This window comes from Panthera uncia (assembly GCF_023721935.1).
Source record: "Panthera uncia isolate 11264 chromosome B2 unlocalized genomic scaffold, Puncia_PCG_1.0 HiC_scaffold_24, whole genome shotgun sequence".
Taxonomy (NCBI): domain Eukaryota; kingdom Metazoa; phylum Chordata; class Mammalia; order Carnivora; family Felidae; genus Panthera; species Panthera uncia.
Window position 1 is genome coordinate 100,338,248 of NW_026057580.1, and position 20,777 is coordinate 100,359,024.

At 39.5% G+C, this 20,777-nt stretch overlaps 1 long non-coding RNA gene across 2 annotated transcripts; it reads right to left on the reverse strand.

The window, feature by feature from the left end:
* Positions 1-1,563: 1,563 nt before the first annotated feature.
* On the reverse strand, positions 1,564-20,735 carry LOC125938988 (uncharacterized). 2 transcript variants are annotated; one of them, XR_007462879.1, is made up of 5 exons: positions 20,043-20,735; positions 19,046-19,149; positions 18,796-18,902; positions 18,453-18,575; positions 1,564-3,917 (listed from the first exon to the last, which is right to left on the reverse strand). It is a non-coding gene; the product is annotated as an uncharacterized LOC125938988 (long non-coding RNA). The 2 variants fall into 2 exon arrangements; XR_007462878.1 differs by lacking the exon at positions 18,796-18,902.
* Positions 20,736-20,777: the final 42 nt, after the last annotated feature.

Below are 20,777 nucleotides of genomic sequence, written 5' to 3' on the forward strand. Positions count from 1 at the left end.
CTCAAAGTCTGGGCTTTTATCTACTACTCAAGCTGTCCCAGTTTCACCCCACAGCCATCGGCACCCCCCGCCCCATCATTCTGACAGACAGGAGGAGCTGGTCAATTACTGAAAACTCCCCTGTGCCAGGCATCACACAATTGCATGTGTTTCATTTCATTAGATGCTCACAAAGCTTCTGTGGGAATGACTTAAAGAGGCTTAGAGAATGTAAGTACATTTCCCAAGATAGCATGGCTAGACGCGGCAGAACTGAGATCTCTGCCCTGGGCTCTGCCCCTAATGAGGACACTGTGATAAACCTTTTAGACACTAAAAGAGTTATGCCAGACTCCCCATTGCTCAGCAAGCCCCCTTTGTTTTCCTAGATTATTTTTACTGCTCCTGATGCCACTTCCTGTGCTCTTTTCCCACTTTGCACTTCTTAGAAAAGCATGTTTTTCGGATCCTATGTCTGTAAGCTGTAGCTCCTTCATCGCTGACTCCTTTTCAGTAGCCCTGGGGTTTCCCTTCTCTGGATGCAGCGGGAACCTGTCTTCCAGTGACTTCCCAGGCACGCACGGATGAACCTCTGGGGGATTCAGCCCAGAGGAGGCTGTCCCTCCTGCACTGCACACCTTCACCCCTCCCTACCCAAGTCACAAAGACACTGAAACTTCCTCCCTGAGCTCTTTCCCATGATGCTCCACCTCTCTTTACACTACTCCCTGCCCATAGATCTCTCCAATTTTTACTCTTGCCAAGGTTTTATCAAAGCGAGTTTACAGAAGCTGTCCCTCCCACTGTCAGTTTTTCCTTGCAGGGAGCACCCGGGGAGATTGGGTGGGGGTGAGTCTGAGTGAGGAATTCTTGCCCTCCACCAACACAAGGTCCTGCTTAGAGCTGCCAACAGTGACCCATGCAGAAAGAGCCAAATGCAGAAAGTGAGGACTAATTTTAATGCCCAAGATCAGGAAAAGAGGTGGGATTTCAAACAAGAGGCAGGCAGGACCTGCCCAGAGGGTAAAGTGAGCCTGACATGGTGAGATAATAGTGGCACAGGAGAAGGAATGAGTCACTCTTTGCTAGTTGTGAAGGCAGGTGACCTAAGGAACACAGCAATATGGGTAAAGGGTAAGAGAGAAGTGAACGGATTCATACTAAAAAGAGCACGGAGGACCTAGATGCTCCTGTGTGGGAAAATAGCCTTGCACCCTCTCTGGTTTTCAAACAAGGAACCTAAAACACGTTTTACTCAATAACAATCCCCAGGATCCCAAGTGAGAGTTTAAAGTGCACGGCCCGTCTGGTACACTTGAGGTAGTGTGCCGTCATGTAATTGACCACATTGTTAAATTACGCATTGACAGATAGTCACCCTTAGCTAATGAATCGCCACAGTTTTGAAATCTTTCTCAAGCTGCAAACTGAGTGAAATATTTAAATATCAGGACATAGTCAACACGAAAGGCAAGACGAGTTTGTTCCAAGTGACCGCAGTTCAACCCTTGGGTAAATGAACTGTCCGCTGAGCTTCCAGCAGGTCACACTTTCTAGAAATTATAGTGTCTGTCATCTATACGCGAGATCCCTTCTTTTAACCTATTCTTGCTCATTTACTTTTCTTATACTTCAAAGATATAGAGTTTGAGCTTTTTTTTTTTTTAATTTTTAATGCTTTTCTGTAATGCTCAATGGGATTCATTTGAATCAACAAACAGAACAGCTGTGATGTGCTGGGTGTTAGTGTCTCTGGCAACTGTTCAGACAACACCTGCCTGCAGGTTTGGGGATTAGCATTTTTTCACAATTCTTCCCTTTCACAGCTCAGACTATCATGCTTTCCTTTCTTTTTGATCTGCTTAGGAGTGCTGTCTATTTCAGCTCCTTTTCCCTGCAGTGAGTCAGAAATGGAATTCAACATTCTCGTTGTTCCCTTGCGTCCTATCATTCCTTCCTTTCTTCTGCAGTATCTCCACTGCTTGCCTGAGACTCCTGCGGGTGAAGTGCCTCCCTCTGAACCGCTGGAAACCTTTCTATCAGCACTTAATTACCGCCAATGTAATTTTACGTTAATTCGCCTCTTTCATCCACTAGACTCGGAGTCTCCTGAGAGCAGGAACTGGACCTTTTATGTATGTATCCTCTATAGCTACAACAGTGCCTGTCGTACAGAAGGTATTCAATAGACTTATGACTATTTATGAGTCCAGAGTGAGAGGTTTTAGAATGAGTTGTCTCCCTGCCATTTACTCACCTGAAATGGACAGAGCATTTCACCTTTTCCAACTTGTTTCCTTGTGTTAAATATAACAATACCATTCTCTTCTAATTATCGTATGAATGGAGATGAAGCCACGTAATGTGTTTTATAGATTGCAAAGTATATACGCATAGCATAAGTTACTGTGTTAACTCAAAGGTTTGGGGTCGACAATTAGAGGGAGGGTGTTTCAAACCAGTGGTTCTCAACCTTGAGTGATTTTGCCCTCTGGAGGACATTTGGCAATGTCTGGAGATATATCCGGTCATCACATCTGGGTGGTGAGGGGTCTTGGTTACTGGCATCTTGTGGATAATGACCAGGAATGCTAAAAGCCCCCTACAACAAAGAATTCTCCACCTCAAATTGTCAATAAACCAAGGTTCAACACTGGTCCAAGCTTAAGCACATATAATGGGCAAAACACTTCCCGTAATATATTTGCCACTAGACAATTGTCTCAGTTTTAGCGTTTTATACTTCAATAGGGATCATTATATAATGCACTTATAACTATTGAAATAACTCCTTGTCTTTCACAATATAAATGTGTTTGCTTATTCTCTGTGTAATCTAGAAACAGTAATCTAACATATGGGAGAAATTTCTGGTGTCTTCTCCTTCCAGCCATATGGTAGACTTCTACTTTTCTAACCCTGTGGATGTAGACAGGCTTTCATGACTAGCACTCACCAATGCCCCGTAAACAGAAGATACGTGTGTCACTTCAGGGTTAAGCGTTTAATAGCTGGTGCAAGACTGTTCAGTCTTCTCTTGCTCTGGTGTAGCGATTTCAGATGCAGAAGTTTATATGGCGATGACACCACCACATGGAAGCAGCATGGATCCCAATCATCATGTGGTGGGCAGCTGCCTAGAGCCTCGCCCAGATCCACATAGGATTCCACATGAGCAAAAAATAAACGTGTTCTAGGTTAAGACACGGCAGTTTGAGGGTTTTTGTTAATGAAGTTTAACTTAGACTTACTTGACCACCACACTAATGAAAGTAAAAACAGTATTGGTTGCATTGACATTTCATATTTAACCCGAACAATTCCTAAGATGGAATCAATAAATACGTTAATGTAGAATTGGTGGGAGATGGGAAAAGGAAATGATTGACCCAGTATCTTGCTTTTCAGAGTATCTCTATGTAATTATGACAACTATGCTGGGTCTGGCCTCACGGTTTTGTTTTCAAAGGGCCAGAGTCTGGAAATTTTGACTAAGTCGTTTTGTTGATAGATCATCCTTCAACCACTAACACGTATTTAATTAATATGTAGCAAATCTTGAAACCTTCTTGATATTCTAACTGACTCAAAATGCCATAACCATATACATTGGACAACACATTGCTGACTGAGACTTCATGGCCTTTGCTTCAAGGAAGCTCCTAGGCAAATTAGTCTTGAATTCCAGGACTTTTTCTGTCAATTCAGCCGGATTGAATTTGCAAAGCTTGCCCTCTTGAGGCCAAACAGTTCCAATCGACAAATTATTATACCTGGATGATAGCGAATAGTCTACTTGCTCTTGAAGCTACTAACTGCTGAGTTCTGGAATAGGCAGCAATGCAGAGTGAAGAGTATGGACTCTGGAACCAGTTGTCCGGCTTTGTGTCTGGGACCTACCACCTCTTATCTGTGACATCTGAGGCCCATTCCTTCATCTGTAAAATACGAATAGTAAAAGTACCCATATTATGGAGATGTTCAGTTAAAGGTGTTGATAGATGTATAGGAGTCAAAATAATATTTACTACAGAGCAAGTGTTCAAATAAAGTACATTTACATTGTCTGTAGTGACTCTGAACTAGTATCTGCACACAATTTCCTCAGAGTGTTACATACATGAACTAAACAAGAAGTTACTATTCTTTGAGGGGCACCAACTGAACATTTCAAAATATATTCAAAACAGATACATTCAACAGTTTAGAAATATGACATAATCTATGTTGAAATGTCCTATCTCCAACAAGATCTCCATCAAACCATGAAGACAATCCCACGAAGACATTTGGGTTTTGTTTGAAACATTAAGATTTGTAAATATATCTTCACAAATGATGTTCTTAAATGGCTCTGAGAAAAGAGGTATTTGTTAAGTGTTCTTTCTCTCTTTTTTATTTCCTTTTAACGTTTCCGGGCAATCAAATCAACATTGCAATGACTAGTTTAGACATGAAAATCGTACTGCAGATAAAAAAAGCAGATAAATTTACTTTAAAAAATGGCCTTTGGTGGATTCAAAGAGGATTTTCAATTCAATATAGGAATTAGTCATAAAATTGATTACTGTACATTTTCTGGAAGATGGTGTCAATTGGCTCCGTGAAGAAATAGTTAAAAGTATATCCTGCTCCCACACAATAGTGGGACCTCCACACTAAGTCTGCCACACAAAATACAATCTCCTACAAACTAAGATGTTATCATTGTATTTGGCTCTTTGATCTCATGAATATTAGATTATCCTGCACAATGTGAAAACAGAAGGCCATGAAGAGAATTGTCAAAATTGGCTAGAATTTCATTTATGTTTTGCCAAGCTGCTCTGCATCAACTGTTGAAAATTATATAAAAATGAAACATGGAATTAAAATTATAATGGTTAAGTAGGAATACATAACCTATGGAAAAATATTGGGAAATTTAATTGTCTGATACTTTAAAAATTAATACATTTTTAATTACTTAAGATTATATTGATAATGGGGCACTTTGTGCTTTTGATCTCAATCATATCATGTTACTATAGACACTTAAGAAAAATGAGAGGCTGATAATTTAATCAGAAAGACACACAGAAAATCCACTTCGACATGCATAGCAAAGGACTTGCCAGGGACCACAGTACGAGCTACTCAATAGCCACTTAAAGCATGATTGATTTTTAGCATATTTTATGCATTGATAAAATGAACTGCATATTTATGAATATTATCTATATATCACTTTGTGCGGACAGCAGGGCATATATTTGAGCTCCATTTAGAGCTGCAAAAACGGAGATTGGAGAGTTGATGATCTCCTGAGGTCACATAAGAAACGGCAGAGGCAGAAATTGACCTAACCGTGCTAGATATGCTCTTTATCTATTCAAAGATCACAGAGTTAGTCAATGGAAGAAACTAGGATGTGAGCTCAGATCTTTGATTAGAGTCTAGTGCTCAATCGATATTCATTCATCAAATTTTTAATGAGTACCTGCTACATAGATATTGAATGTTGATGTTCTTAGAGTGACCAAGCCCAAGTCCCTGATTAGACTTTATAATGCAGAATGAGACACAAAGTACTAAATGTACATTATAATGCAGTGCCAAAGTGAGTGGGGTAACACAGGATGCTATTGCAGAGGAAATAAGGGGCTTCCTTCCTAGACTGGGAGAAGGGAAAAGAGGAAGTGTGGTTTAAGTTGAAAGCTGAAGGCTGTTAGGAACGAGACAAAGGAAGGGAGATGAAGGGGAAGGGGAATTCAGAGTAAGTGCCCCAAGAAAAAAGAGAACATGGCATCTTAGGAAAAAAGGATGGATTTCAGCAATGACTAAAAGAGACAGTATGAGTGGAAGTCGAGATGTTGAGAAGCAACAAATGTCATCTTACAAACTGAACTTCGTGTGGAAACACTCATGATTTTTTTAAATGTTTTATTTTTGAGACAGAGGGAGACAGAGCGTGAGCAGGAGAGGGGCAGAGAGAGAGCGAGACACAGAATCCGAAGCAGGCACCAGGCTCCGAGCTGTCAGCACACAGCCGGACTTGGGGATTGAACTCACAAACCGCGAGATCATGACCTGAGCTGAAGTCAGACACTCAACCGACTGAGCCACCCAGGCGCCCCAGAAACACTCATGATTTTTAAACAGGGTTGAGACACAATTTAGTTTGAATTCTGGTTAAACATGGCATATTGAATGCATGTATTTACCTCCATTTGCTCCTAAAAGTCCAGTAACATGACAACAGATGAATTTAAAAGCTAAGTGGTGCCTGGGTGGCTCAGTCAGTTAAGCATGTGACTTTGGCTCAGGTCATGATCTCATGGTTCCTTAGTTTGAGCCCTGTGTCAGGCTCTGTGATGACAGCTCAGAGTCTAGAGCCTGCTTTGGATTCTGCATCTCCCTCTATCTCTCTGCCCCTCTCCTACTCACACTCTGTCTCCCTGTCTCAAAGGTAAACAAACATTAAAAAAAAAAAAAAGTTAAAAAAACCCAAATCAAATAGACTGAAAAAGGAGACAAGAGGAAATGAGAAATGGCTACAAATATTTTGAAAATGGAAAGCATACCAGAAGTGGTAATTGACATAGCAGAGCTGAGAATGCAGAAATCTAGGCACTTGTAAGAGAGATGCTTATGAGAAACTATGCAATGTAGAAGGTAGACCTGGAAAGACTTAGGAGCCTGCAGGTAAAGATTCTTTTGAGGGCAATGAGGTAAACTCTGAGCAGTTTAAAGTTAGTTTAATATCACCTCAAAGTTCAGTTACTTGATGAGATCCTCTCTGCAAGTCTGTACAACATGTTACCATTCACCTGCCTATAGAATCCATAGGGTTTGCTATCAGGAGGAATTACATGGAAGGGGATACCAAGCATGGTGTAATGAAGGGCAAAGTGACGAGGTGGGTGGGTGAACATCTGCAGGCTGAACATGGAGACTTCTGTGCTCTCTAACTAGCAATGAGGCTTATAGCTCTCAGAAAGGAGACTGAGAAATTATTTTCTGGAAAATGTGAGCAACCAAAGAGAAAAGCACTGCAGACGCTGAGTTGGAGAGGGTCAACAAAGTAGTAGCTGGGTCTCCCATCCAATCATCCAATGGTGAAACTCACCAGTCAATAATCCCTATTCATGCTCAAAGAATTCCACTAATGATGGTGTCTCACTCTTGAATCAATGAAATATCAGGAGACATTGAAATATAGCCTCCAATATGTAAGCCAGAGACATAATAAAGATTAAAAACACTCCAAGAGAAATGTAGAAAATTTAGAAAAAATTTGGGAGAAAAATAGAGAAAAAAAAAGATCAATTTTTCAGGCAGGTATGAGAAAATATTTTTTTGTTTAAAATAAAATGGTGCTATTAGAAAAAAAATGGTGCTATTAGAAAAAAATGGTGCTATTTAGAAAAAATTTGGGAGAAAAATAGAGAAAAAAAGATCAATTTTTCAGGCAGGTATGAGAAAATATTTTTTTTTGTTTAAAATAAAATGGTGCTATTAGAAAAAAAATGGTGCTATTAGAAAAAAAGAATAAAGAACCAGAAGAATTCTTGGAGGTAACATATATAATTGCAAAAAAATCAATAGGAAATCATTGAGGAAGAATAACCTCACTAAAAAATGAAATATAAGTGTGAGAAGCTGGATTATTTTTCAGAAAATATCTCCTCCTTTCCCCCACAGAGTAGAGGATATTCTCCCACTCTATTGATGTTGAGTTAGAACCACAAGGCCGAAAGATGTACGTAGAAGTGACAGTGTGCTGTTTCTAAACGAAAGTCTTAAGTGGCACATGAGTTTCTATTTGGCTTCTTGAACATCTGCCTGTTGAGAAGCACTGGTCCAAGGAAGATGAGAAATACACATGGCAAATAACCCTGATCTGCCAAGCCCAAGTGACTCTAGCCAAACCTTGCAGAGCCCCAGTCAACTAGAGACCAGTGAGCAATAAACAAACAAACAAACAAATAAATGCTTTTTTGTGACACTGAGCTCTAGAGAATTTTATTACACAGCATTATTGCAGTAATAACTAAAATAATATAAGACAAAAATATAAAAGTCAAAACAAACAAACAGGACTCAATCCAAGAGTTTAAACAGCCAGATAATAGATATTTCACAAAGAGAGAACCAAAAACATTTTAGGGGAGAACATAGGAAAGAAACAATACATGAAAAATTCCCAGGATTGAATGACATAAATTTCTATATTCAAAGAGCCCAATGGGGACGCCTGGTTGGCTCAATCGGTTAAGCGTGGGACTTGGGCTCAGGTCATGATCTCACGGTTTGTGAGTTCAAGCTCTGCATCAGGCTCTGCTCTGACAGCTGAGAGCCTGGAATCTGCATTAGATTCTGTGCTCCCTCTCTCTGCCCCTCCCCCATTTGCACTCTGTCTCTGTCTCTCTCAAAAATAAATAATAAACATTTAAATTTTTTTAAAAAATAAAATAAAAGAGCCCAATGAATACAAACAGATCTACACCAAGGAAGATCTGATGAAATTTCAGAATATCATGGATAAAGAGAAGGATTAAAACTTCCAGACAAAATAAATAGGCTACATATGAAAAACAGTCAACCACAATGGAATTGGTCTTAATAAGGTAATACTGAAAGCAAAAACTCAATAAACAAATGCTTTTGAAATTAAAATTGAGAAGGTAAAGATTCTAAGCTAGAATCATGGAACTATTCAAACATTAAATCAAATATGAGGGTAAAGTAATAGTATTTTCAGTCATGTAAGCACTCAAAATTATTTACTTTCAAAAGCTTTTTTCCAGAAAGTTATTAAAGAATATGAGAATAAGATGAGGTAGACTTGAGATCAAAGAAGTGAGAGCTCCAACATATTAGAAGAAAAAAATTCAGAATTATGGCAAGAGAAAGTTCTAGAACAACAGCTGTGCAGCCAGCCCAAGATTTCAGTCCCAATTAGAGAAAGACAATGAAAGGCTTTAGGAGGAATATCTTCATGGAAAATAATACAGCCAACAGCCTAATAGTTTACCTAACATACTTGACAATCTTACTAGAGATTTTATAGGTCTTTTTGAGAGCTTGGAGGACATAAAGCAGAAACATAAGGCAGAAAAAGTGAAATGAGACATTACTTTTATAGTAAACCACAAGATCCCTTTGAAGGATTGAAGTTTCCATAAAGTACCTTTGTACGCATACAGTATTTTTTTACTGCATGTTTGAATTATATGTACTGCATGCCTTTGTTTGGATTTCCTCAGAAGCTGGCTCAAAGATAATGTTTCAAATGTAAGTAGCTTATTTGGGAAGTAAAGGAAACACTGGGAGGAGAAAGGGGAGGTGAGAGGAAGGAAAAGAAGCTCACAAAGTAAGAGGGAAACCAAAGGCAACTGCAAATTGTTCTCCGTACCCATAAAAATAATTTTGAAACCTAGTTTTTTCACTCAACCTTGTATTTTTAAGCTATCTCTACATATCCATGTAGTATTTCGCTTACCTTTATCTCCTGTATGTTATCCCACTATCTAAATAAATCATAGCTGGGGTGCCTGAGTGGCTCAGTGTGTTGATCACCCAACTCTTGGTTTTAGCTCAGGTCATGATCTCATGGTTCCTGAGTTGGAGCCCTGCTGTCAGTGCAGAGCCTGCTTGGGATTCACTCTCTCCCTCTCTCGCTTCCTCTCTCTCTTTCAAAATAAATAAACTTTAAAAATGTTACAAAAAATTAATAAATCATAGCTTATTTACTCATTCTTTTTGTTCCTGCCTTTCCCGATTACACTGAATGATGCAATATTTTTGCCCATGACTCCTTGTGAATATTTGTAAAAGATTGGGTTTTGTTTTATGTTTTTAGCACTGATGTTGGGTTATTAGGTGTGATAGGTTAATTTTTTATGTATGTATGTATGTACTTAGGTAGGTAGGTAGGCTTCACACCCAGCGCAGAGCCCAACACGGGACTTGAACTCAAGATCCTGAGATCAAGAGTCAGATGCCCAACTGACTGATCCACCAGGCACCCTATAGGTGTGATGGCTAATTTTATGAGTCAGCTCGTCTAGGATACGATACCCGGATATCCGGATGCTGCTGTGAAGGTATTTTTTTGGATGAGATGGACATTGAAATCAGTAGACTTTGAGTAAAGCAGATTACTCTCCATAAGGTAGTTGAGCCTCATCCAAGCAGTTGAAAACCTTAAGAAAGAGCCCTACTTACCATCAGCAGCTGGCCTTCAGAGTTGAGCAGCAACCCTTAATTCTTTCCTGGTCTCTATCCTGCTAGCCTACCCTGCATATTTCTGACTTGCTAGTGTTTATAATCATTGTATAAGACATCTCTTTAAAATAAAGGAATTCCTCTTTAGATCTACAAATTAGAGATTAGAGATATGTGTGTCTTTATATTTATGTAAACACTGTCAGAAAGCAAACATTTCCTGTCCCCTTCAGGTTCCTTCTAGCCAGACTAAGAATCAAATTGACATGAGACATTAGAAAATCAAGTTTGCTCTTATATGTATGGGGAATCCACGAAGATCTGGAAATTCCAAAGACCGTCAAAGACAGTCAGGCAAAATGAGATATATATGTCATTCTGAATGAAGGAGAGTGGGGCAGGGGTATGGAACTTCAAAGGGAAGGAATGCAACTCACAGGAAGATGAAAAAATAAATGCTTGTTAAACAAATGTTCGCTGGGTCCCTCAGAAACAATGGGACAGACAGAACTTGAACAAAACCGACCTTGCTAGGTCCCTCCCTGTCTACCATACCTAGTTCATAGGATAATGTAGTTATCTATGGTGATAGTGCTCTTTTTGGAGCAGGTCCTCTATCTAAATTCTTTTTAGGCTATTGTGGGAAAGGCAAAGAATTTTTCCTGAAACTCCTGGGTTTTGATTGCTTCTTAACTCAAAATCATCTTCATGCCAAAGCGACCCATCTTGGGGCAGCCTGCTGTGGGCCCCTATAACACATGCACATCCTACTGAGTCTGTTTCTTCAGAGAACTCTTCTGATACATCTAGTGAGTACACATAGAACTTTACCAGATATTGCCAAAATGTTCTACAAATATTCTAGGATTTTTACATTCTCATCATCAGTTAGGAGAAGGATCATTTCTTCACATTACTACCAGCATTTAACTTTGTCACACTATAATAGTTTTGACCAATGTGATGATTGTGAAATATTATCTTGTTATTTTATTTTGTATTTTTTTCACTGCTATTATTTCTTGATTTAGAAGCTTTTCATATATCCCATTTGGTCATTCGTATATAAGCTTCTTTAAAAAAACACATTAATTTTTTTAAATAAACTTTCATCAGTGTTTTGATTTACAAAGAAAAAATTACACAAGTGAAAAGTGTAGAATTGGATGAATTATCACTAAACAATTCCACCACAACTATCATCTAGGATTTAGATTCTAGATTTTAAAAAATCAAACACTGCCAAAACCTAGAATGTTCCTTCTAAATACTCCACCCTTTCTTTTCGCCAAATAATAAACACTATCCTGAATGCTAATCTTATTGTTTAGTCTTACTATTTTATAGAAGTGGAACCAGACCACACAAACTAGATTGAGTCTGGTTTCCTTTCCTCAACCTGTCTGTGAGGTCAGTCCATGCTGCAGAACAGATTGATAGGTGATCATTTTCACTGCTGCTGCATCGTTCATTGCATAACTACACAAAAATGTATTTCTCTAATCTGTTGTTGCTTAACATAGGATGATATCAGAAAACTTATTGCATGTTTTTTCAGTGCACACAAGTGCATACCTAGCAGTAGAAATGTGTACCTTTACTTCAGCAGATGAAAGTTCTCCATATGGAGGTGCCTGGATGGTTCAGTCGGTTCAGTGACTTTTGATTTGGGCTTAGGTCATGATCTCCTGGTCCCTGAGTTTGAGCCCTGAATTGCACTGTGCACTCACAAGGTGGAGTTTGCTGGGGATCCCCTCTCTCTTTCCCTTTCTCTTTCTCTTTCTCTTTCTCTCTCTCTCTCTCTCTCTCTCTCTCTGCCCTGCTTTCTTTCTCTCTCTCTCTCAAAAATAAATAAATGGACTTAAAAAAAAAAACAAGCAAAAAACTTCTCCATATAGTTGTACAAGTTTTCACTCCTAACTGCAATACATGTAAGCTCTGGGGCCTCTATAGTTTTGCCAACAATTGGTATTATCAGCGCTTTTTTTTAAATGTTTATTTATTTTTGAGAGAGACAGAGAGAGACAGAGAGAGAGAGAGGGAGAGAGAGAGAACAAGCAGGGGAGGAGCAGAGAGAGGAAGACACAGAATCGGAAGCAGGCTCCAGGCTCCAAGCTGTCAGCAAAGAGCCTGATGCGGGGCTTGAACCCATGAACCATGAGATCATGACCTGAGTTGAAGTTGGATGCTTAACTGACTGAGCCACCCAGGTGCCCCGACACTTTTTAATTTTAGCCAATCTATGAAGTGTGAAAAGATTGATTTGTGGTCTAAATGATCACTTCCCTGCTGACTGATGAGACTGATCACATTTGCATATGTTTGTTGGCTATTTGGATCCTCTTTGTTTGTTTTTGTTTATTTATTTTGAAAGAGAAAGAAAGTATGAGCAGCACATGAAGGGGCAGGGGAAGGGGAGAGGCAGAGAGAGGGAGAGCAAGAATCCCAAGCAGGCCCCTCGCTATCAGCACAGAGCCAGATGCAGGGCTCAATCTCACAAACTGTGAGATCATGACCTGAGCAGAAATCAAGAGTGAGAAACTCACCCAATCGAGCCACCCAGGCACCCCTATTTGGAGCCTGTTTTTATGAAGTATCTTTACAAGTCTTGTTCTCCCATTCTTCTATTTTGTCATATGTATGTTCTTAATGAGTTTTATAAATTATTTACATATTTCCAATTTGAGTTTTTTGTTTTTATTGTGTAGTAAATATATTTCCCTACTCTGTTAACTTACGTTTTACTCTCTTACTGGCTTATTTAAGAGAAAAATTTAAATGTTATGTAGTTTAACTTAGCATAATTTCCTTTATAACTGTCAGTTTTGTTATTGTTTAAAAAATCCTAACTTATCCTGAAATCATAAAGATATCCTCTTTTGTCATGTTCTATAATGGTATTGCCTGAAATAGAACTACCATATGATCTAGCAATTCCGTTTCAGGGAATATTTCTAAAGGAAATGAAAAGAAATACCTACATTTATTGTAGTATTATTCAGAAGAGCCAAAATGAGGACATAATCTAAGTGTCCATCAATGGATGATTGGATAAAGATAATGTCACACGCACACACACACACACATACACACACATTCAGCCATGAGAAAGAAGGAAATCTTGCCATTTGCGACAATATGGTTGGATCTTGGGGGCATTATGTTAAGTGAAATAAGTCAGGCAGGAAAAGACAAATACTGCTTGGTATCGTTTATATGTGAATTCTAAAAAAGCCAAACTCCTAGAAACAGAGTAGAATAGTAGTTATGAGGGAGTATAAAGGTATAAACTCAAAAGGTATAAACTCCCAGCTATAAGAAGAATAAGTCCTGGGGATCTAATGCACTGCATGATGACTATCATTAACAATTCTGTATTATATACTTGCAAGTTGCTAAGAGAGTAAATCCTAAATGTTCTCACCACAGGAAAAGAAATGGTAATTATGTGAAGTGATGGAGATGTTTCCTAATGCTACAGAAGTAATCCTTTTTCAATATATAAGTTTATCAGCTCAGCACGTCATATATCTTAAACCTACACAATGTTATATGGGGTTTTTTTTTGCCTATTTTTGTTTTAACTGGAGGCTCAGATGCCACACATGTTATATGTTAACTTTATCTCTGTAAAAGGGGGGGAATTGCTGCAGTGATAGAAATGATCTTTATCTACGTCAAACCGTTACCATAGCCATTAAACACACGTGGCTGTTGAGCCCTGGAAGTATAGCTAGTGACTGAGGGAATACTTTCAAACTTTAACTTTAATTAATTGAAATTTAAGTTGCTACATGTGGCCAGTGGCTGCCATATTGAATAGAAATCACTCAGTTACGTCCTCGGACTACAGTAGGATTAAACTAGAAACCAGTAACACAAAGATAGCTGGGAAATCCCAAAATATTTGGAAATTAACATAATTTCTAATAATACATGGGTCAAAGCAGTATCAAGATAAACTTAAAATTTACTTTGAACTAAATTAAAGAAACTCCAGTTTATCAAACTATGGAATGCAATGAAAGGCGGGCTTAGAAGTAAATGTATAGCACTAAATTCATGTTTGAAAAGAAGAAGTTCTAAAACCTAATCTTCTTAAAAAGCTTCTGCACAGCAAAGGAAACAATCAACAAAACTAAAAGGCAGCCAACGGAATGGGAAAAGATATTTGCAAATGACATATCGGACAAAGTGCTAGTATCCAAAATCTATAAAGAGCTCACCAAACTCCACACCTGAAAAACAAATAATCCAGTGAAGAAATGGGCAGAATAAAAATGGGAAGAAAACATGAAGAGACACTTCTCTAGAGAAGACATCTGGATGGCCAACAGGCACATGAAAAGATGCTCAACGTCGCTCCTCATCAGGGAAATACATATCAAAACCACACTCAGATATCACCTCACGCCAGTCAGAGTGGCCAAAATGAACAAATCAGGAGACTATAGATGCCGGAGAGGATGTGGAGAAACGGGAACCCTCTTGCACTGTTGGTGGAAATGCAAACTGGGTGCAGCTGCTCTGGAAAACAGTGTGGAGGTTCCTCAAAAAATTAAAAATAGACCTACCCTATGACCCAGCAGTAGCACTGCTAGGAATTTACCCAAGGGATACAGGAGTACTGATGCATAGGGGCACTTGTACCCCAATGTTTATAGTAACACTCTCAACAATAGCCAAATTATGGAAAGAGCCTAAATGTCCATCAACTGATGAATGGATAAAGAAATTGTGGTTTATATACACAAGGGAATACTACATGGCAATGAGAAAGAATGAAATATGGCCCTTTGTAGCAACGTGGATGGAACTGGAGAGTGTTATGCTAAGTGAAATAAGTCATACAGAGAAAGACAGATACCATATGTGTTCACTCTGATGTGGATCCTGAGAAACTTAACAGAAACCCATGGGGGAGGGCAAGGGAAAAAAAAAAAAAAGAGGTTAGAGTGGGAGAGAGCCAAAGCATAAGAGACTCTTAAAGACTGAGAACAAACTGAGGGTTGATGGGGGGGTGGGAGGGAGGGGAGGGTGGGTGATGGGTATTGAGGAGGGCACCTTTTGGGGTGAGCACTGGGTGTTGTATGGAAACCAATTTGACAATAAATTTCATATATTAAAAAAATAAAAAAATAATAATAAAAAAAAATAAAACCTAATCTTCTACCTCAGCAAGCTAGGTAAAGTAAATGAAGCCTAAGGTAAATAGAAAAATTTAATAATAAAAATTATAGTGGAAAACAATGAAATCAAAGGAGAAAAGTTAATAAAACCAAGTTGTTTTCTTAAAACGAACAAACAACAAAATCCATACATAGAGCCTCATTAACCAAGGAAAAAGTAGACAAATGGCTAATATGCAAAATGAAAAAAGAGTCATCACTATCACTACAGAGCCCGTGAAAAGAATAAGAAAAGAATATTTTAAACAACTTTATGGCTACAAATTTGATAGCTTAAATGAAATGAACCATTTCCTTATACCAACCCTCACAGGGATAATTGGATAACCTGAATATATGTCTATCTATTAAAGAAATTGAATCAATAGTTCATAAACTTCCAAAAAATAGAGCACCAGACCTATGTAATTTCACTGGTGAATTCCACTAAATGTTTAAAGAAAAAATAATGCAAGGTCTTCCCAATCTTTTACAGAAAATAGCAGCAGAAGGAACACTTCCTATCCCTCCCTATAAATTCAGAATTATCCTAACACCAATCCAGATAAACTGATAAAAGAAATAATTGAATAAGGGCACCTGGGCGGCTCAGTTGGTTGAGCATCTGACTTCGGCTCAGGTCATGATCTCATGGTTTGTGGGTTCGAGCCCAGCATCGGGCTTTGTGCTGACAGCTCAGAGCCCAGAACCTGTTTCAGATTCTGTCTCCCTCTCTCTATGCTCCTCTCCCACTCGCGCTCTGTCTCCGTCTCAAAAATAAATAAACGTTAAAAAAAAAAAAAAAGAAATGACTGAATCAATAAATGAGAGAGAAGAGACAAATCTACCATGTAGAAGAATTCCAAAGGATTTATGTAGCGATTGTACCCTAAAGGCTGTGGCACGGAACTCCCCACTCCCTAAGTGCTGGCTGTTCACAGTGATTTCATTCCAAAAAGAACATTATGGAAAGGGAGGGGGTGGGGAACAAACAGCCTTAGAGTGGAGAAATTTGACATGTTACCTCAGCCAAGTGGTCTAGATCAACATCGACAGCGTTGACACGTTGATTGTATATACCCTTGACGTGACATGAGAGTGGCACTTCTCTGTGGTCTTCCTCCCCAGACCCATAACTGTTATCATGAGGAACATGTCAGAGAAGCCCAACTGAGGCACAGTCGACAAAATACCTAGCCAGGACTCCTCAAAATTGTCAATCGAGGCCATTAGAAACATGGAAAGTCTGAGAAACTGTCAAAGCTGAAGAAGGCTACGTGCAATGTGGTACCCTGGCTGGGATCCCAGAACAGAAAATGGGCATTAGGTCAAAACTAGGACATCTGAATAAAGCAGGGACTTTATTAGTTGTATAAATGTTGGTTCATTAATTGTGACAAGCGTACCATAACTAATATATTTGCAACAAGGGAAACCAGATATGAGGTATATAGGAACTCTCTGTACTATCTTTGAACTTTTTTGTAAATCTAATACTATTCTAAAACAAAAAGCCCATTAAACTAAATTAATGGGGATATGCTGAAAACTTTCTCTCAAAAACTGGGTTGCCTACTATCTCCATTTTTATTCAAAATCATATTGAAAGCCCTAGCCTGTGAATTGAAATATGAAAAAGGAATAAAATATATAAGAGTTGGAAAGTCAGAAAAAAACAATATGTTTCTATACATTAAAAAAATGCCAACTCTGTGGGGCACCTGGGTGGCTCAGTCGGTTAAACATCCGACTTCGGCTCAGGTCATGATCTCACAGTCTGTGGGTTCAAGCCCCACATCGGGCTCTGTGCTGACAGCTCAGAGCCTGGAGCCTGCTTCCGATTCTGTGTCTCCCTCTCTCTCTGTCCCTCCCCTGCTCATGCTCTGTCTCTCTCTGTCGCAAAAATAAATAAAAACATTAAAAAAAAATTTAAAAAAAATGCCAACTCTGTAAGTTAATTTTTAGAATTATCATAGTCATTGAAGCTAAATTCATTCTCCACAAATGTTTTATTTTCATTGTTATAAACCAACTATAAACAATTCAAGAACTTGACATATTATTGTAAGATATTAAGACATACATTAATGCTAGATATACCACATCAATATTTTTGAAGACTGAGTATTTTCAATTCTTCTCAAATTAATCTATGAATTCAATGTAATTCCAATAAAAGTCTCAGCAGGTGTGTTTGTGAAAACTGAGACATCAATGCTAAGATTTATCTGGAAATGTAAAGGAACAAGAATGGCTATAGCAAACTTGAAAAAGAATTACAAAATGAGAGGATTTGACTTGCCTAAAAAGATTTATAATAAAGCTATAGTAGTTAACACACATAAGAATGGGTCCAAGTATAGACACATAGACTGATGGAAGGAGAGAGTGAAAACAGACCTTTTCTTTCTTTTCTTTTTAATGTTTATTTGTTTATTTTGAGAGAGAGAGGGCAGAGGAAGGGCAGAGAGTGAGAGGAAGAGAGAGGATCCCAAGCAGGCTCCGTGATGTCAGCACAGAGCCACTCGTGGGGCTAGAACTCACAAACTGTGAGATCATGAGCTGAACCCAAACCAAGAGTCAGATGCTTAACCCACTGAGCCACCCGGGAACCCAGAAGAGACCCATTCTCATAGGAGCACTTGAATTAAGACCAAGGAGGTGAATATTTCTGCATCAGTTGGTTATTTGTGTGGGGGAAACAAATGGCACTTGATATCTACTTTCAATATTTCCTTCAGAACAGTCCTGCTGATTAGTGTAGCTTTGATTCTTCATTCAATGATCACTCACTACATGGCATTTTTCTCTAGTTTTCTTTGTAAAATCTGCATCTATCTGAAATTATCTCATTTGATTGCTTTTTAATATTCTACCTAGCTTCCACTACAATATAAAGTCCTTGAGAGTAAGAATCTTGTCCATTCTACTCACTGTTGTACTTGGAGTGTCTAGAACATTTCTTGGCACGATCATAAGCTTTCTATATAAAAAGCATTTCTAAATAAAGGAATGTGTAAATCTGCCAGGGAAATTCGGAGTGAAAAGAGCAGGTAATCCGCTGACCCAGCATTTGAATGATGAGGAGGAGTTTACCTGGGAGAGTCTTGGATGAGGTAATGGTTTGGAACATATTCCAGATAAAGAGCGTAGTAAGTATGAAAGGTACGATGAACGTGTGAAAGCATCACTGGGGGATTTTCCAAGCAGGCCATTCCTCTGTGTAGCAAATGGAAATGTTAAAGAGTCATTTATTCAGTCACAAGTCTCAGATTACTCGTATTATTTTCTTTTCATTTGATAGATGAAAAACACTTGCTTCCACACTGAAATACCAGCCCAGGATTCTGAAGACTTCTCCATTTGCCCAACCCAACTCTCAGCCTTTTCCAGTTTGGGGTTGCATGAGCGGATGTTATTCGGCACTTATTTACATTACCTGGTATTATTTTTAAGTCAGTAGTTCTGCAAGTCAAGTGCATGCCATGCTCATCTCATTTTTTTTTTGTTTGTTTGTTTTTAAATATAGCTTCCTGGGCTCTCCTTCTGAAAGATTAAGCCAGAATGTCTGAGTAAGCTCACTAGCCAGCTCCCTAGATGTCTTAGTCTGGGCTGATACAACAAATTACTATCATAAATACTGCAACATTAACCTAGAGTGAGTGGCTTAAACAACAAACATTTCTCACAGTTCTGGAATCTGAGAAGTCCAAGTTCAAGGTGTCAGCAGATTCAGTTTCCGGTGAAATCCACTTCCTGGGTTACAGGCCTGTGTTTTCTTTCTGTGTCCTCACTGGGTGGAAGGGGAGAGAGCTTTCTGAAGCCCCTTTCATAAGGGCACTGATCTCATTCATGAGAGCTCTACCTGCATGACCAAATCACCTTCGGTCCACCTCCTAACATCATTATTTTGGGGGTTAGGATTTCAACATACAAATGTTGGGGATTACATGTAGTCTATAACTTCAGGAATGCAGAGCAAATGTGCTAACGACTAAATTCTCATCTAAATCCTGCTAACCAAAGTGTGGTCCACTCAAACCATTCACATCACCTGGGAACTTATTTGAAATTCTGAATCTCGGCCCCCACCCCACATGTACTCAATCAGAATCAGCTTTCCTAAGATCCTAGATGATTCATATGCACTTTTAAGTTTGAGAGGCATGCACTGATCTAAACCACTGTGCTCCTACACTTAAGGCGTCAGCATCACCCGGGAACTTGTTTGAATGCAAATTAGCTGACTGCACCCCAGTTCTGGGGGACCAGAACCCCTCTGGGGGTAGGCATAGCCATTTGTCTTAACAAACTCTTAACACTCAAGTTTGAGAAGCACTGGATTCGAGCCATTTTCCTGCTTTTAGCTGTGACCATTTTTAACTTTAAGCCATTTGCCGCCTATGAGTTTTAGCACCACAATTCTATTTCTAATGTCAGTGGGAACCTAAGAGAGTTAGAGAAGGAGGAACCTGTAAAAATCTATGGCGATATGTATGTATGGAACAATATGCTGCACTTATGGCAATAAATAGAGGATTTCCTCTTTCCTCAAGCTGGAGACATATTGAAAGGACTCTCTAGTTGGGTGAACATACAAGCCATATGCTGGCAGGCCATAAAACTTGTTTAAAGACATATCCATGCTTTTTTCAATAGCTATTTTAGTAAAGGTTTTACTCCCACCTTGATGTCTAAATTTTAAGACGCCTCCACCTCTGAAAAACATTTTTCAAAGATGTCAGATTATAGCAGAGTGAACAGCTTCTTTAGTTTATTTCAGGACGCTGCCAGAGCATTGTCGGCTCCAGGTGTTTCTAAATATTACGGGTGGGGGGCTTCCCTCGCTTTTATAAACACAGCAAGGCAAAGCTTCCTATCTTTGTTCTTTAAATAAAAGCCCTCAAAACTACCTATTACTTCTCAATCAATTCCTGGGGTTTATGTCACAGCCTCTGGTAGCTGAAGGCTTAAATAAGATTGTTTTACAGATCCTTGGTCTTCTTCAGACCCACTCCTTCATTTAAATACTAAAGCGTTGTAAGTCCTTTGCCAAGTTCAGAGTCAATCTGCCATTCCCTTTCCCAAGGGGCCGCAAGAGAGAAATCGCAGGCGGGAACTCCAGGTGTTAAACCCTCTGGGGGCAGAGGCTGGAAGGAGGTTTAACCCCCGGCCAGAGCCGCGCCCCCGGACCACTACCCCCGCGCCTGCGCGCCGGGACCCCGGCGTTCGCGAGCCGGCTCCGTGGCCTCCGCACTTTTTCAGGCCCACCTCGAACCGCCCAGGGCCAGCAGGGGGCGGCCGGGCTCCGCGCGCCCCTGCGAGGAGGGGACGCCCCGGGAAAGGAAGTTCCCGGCTCCCGCCCGGCCGCCCGCCCAGAGCGCAGGCGGCGGAGGGAAGCGGCCTCCCCTCCGGGTCCTC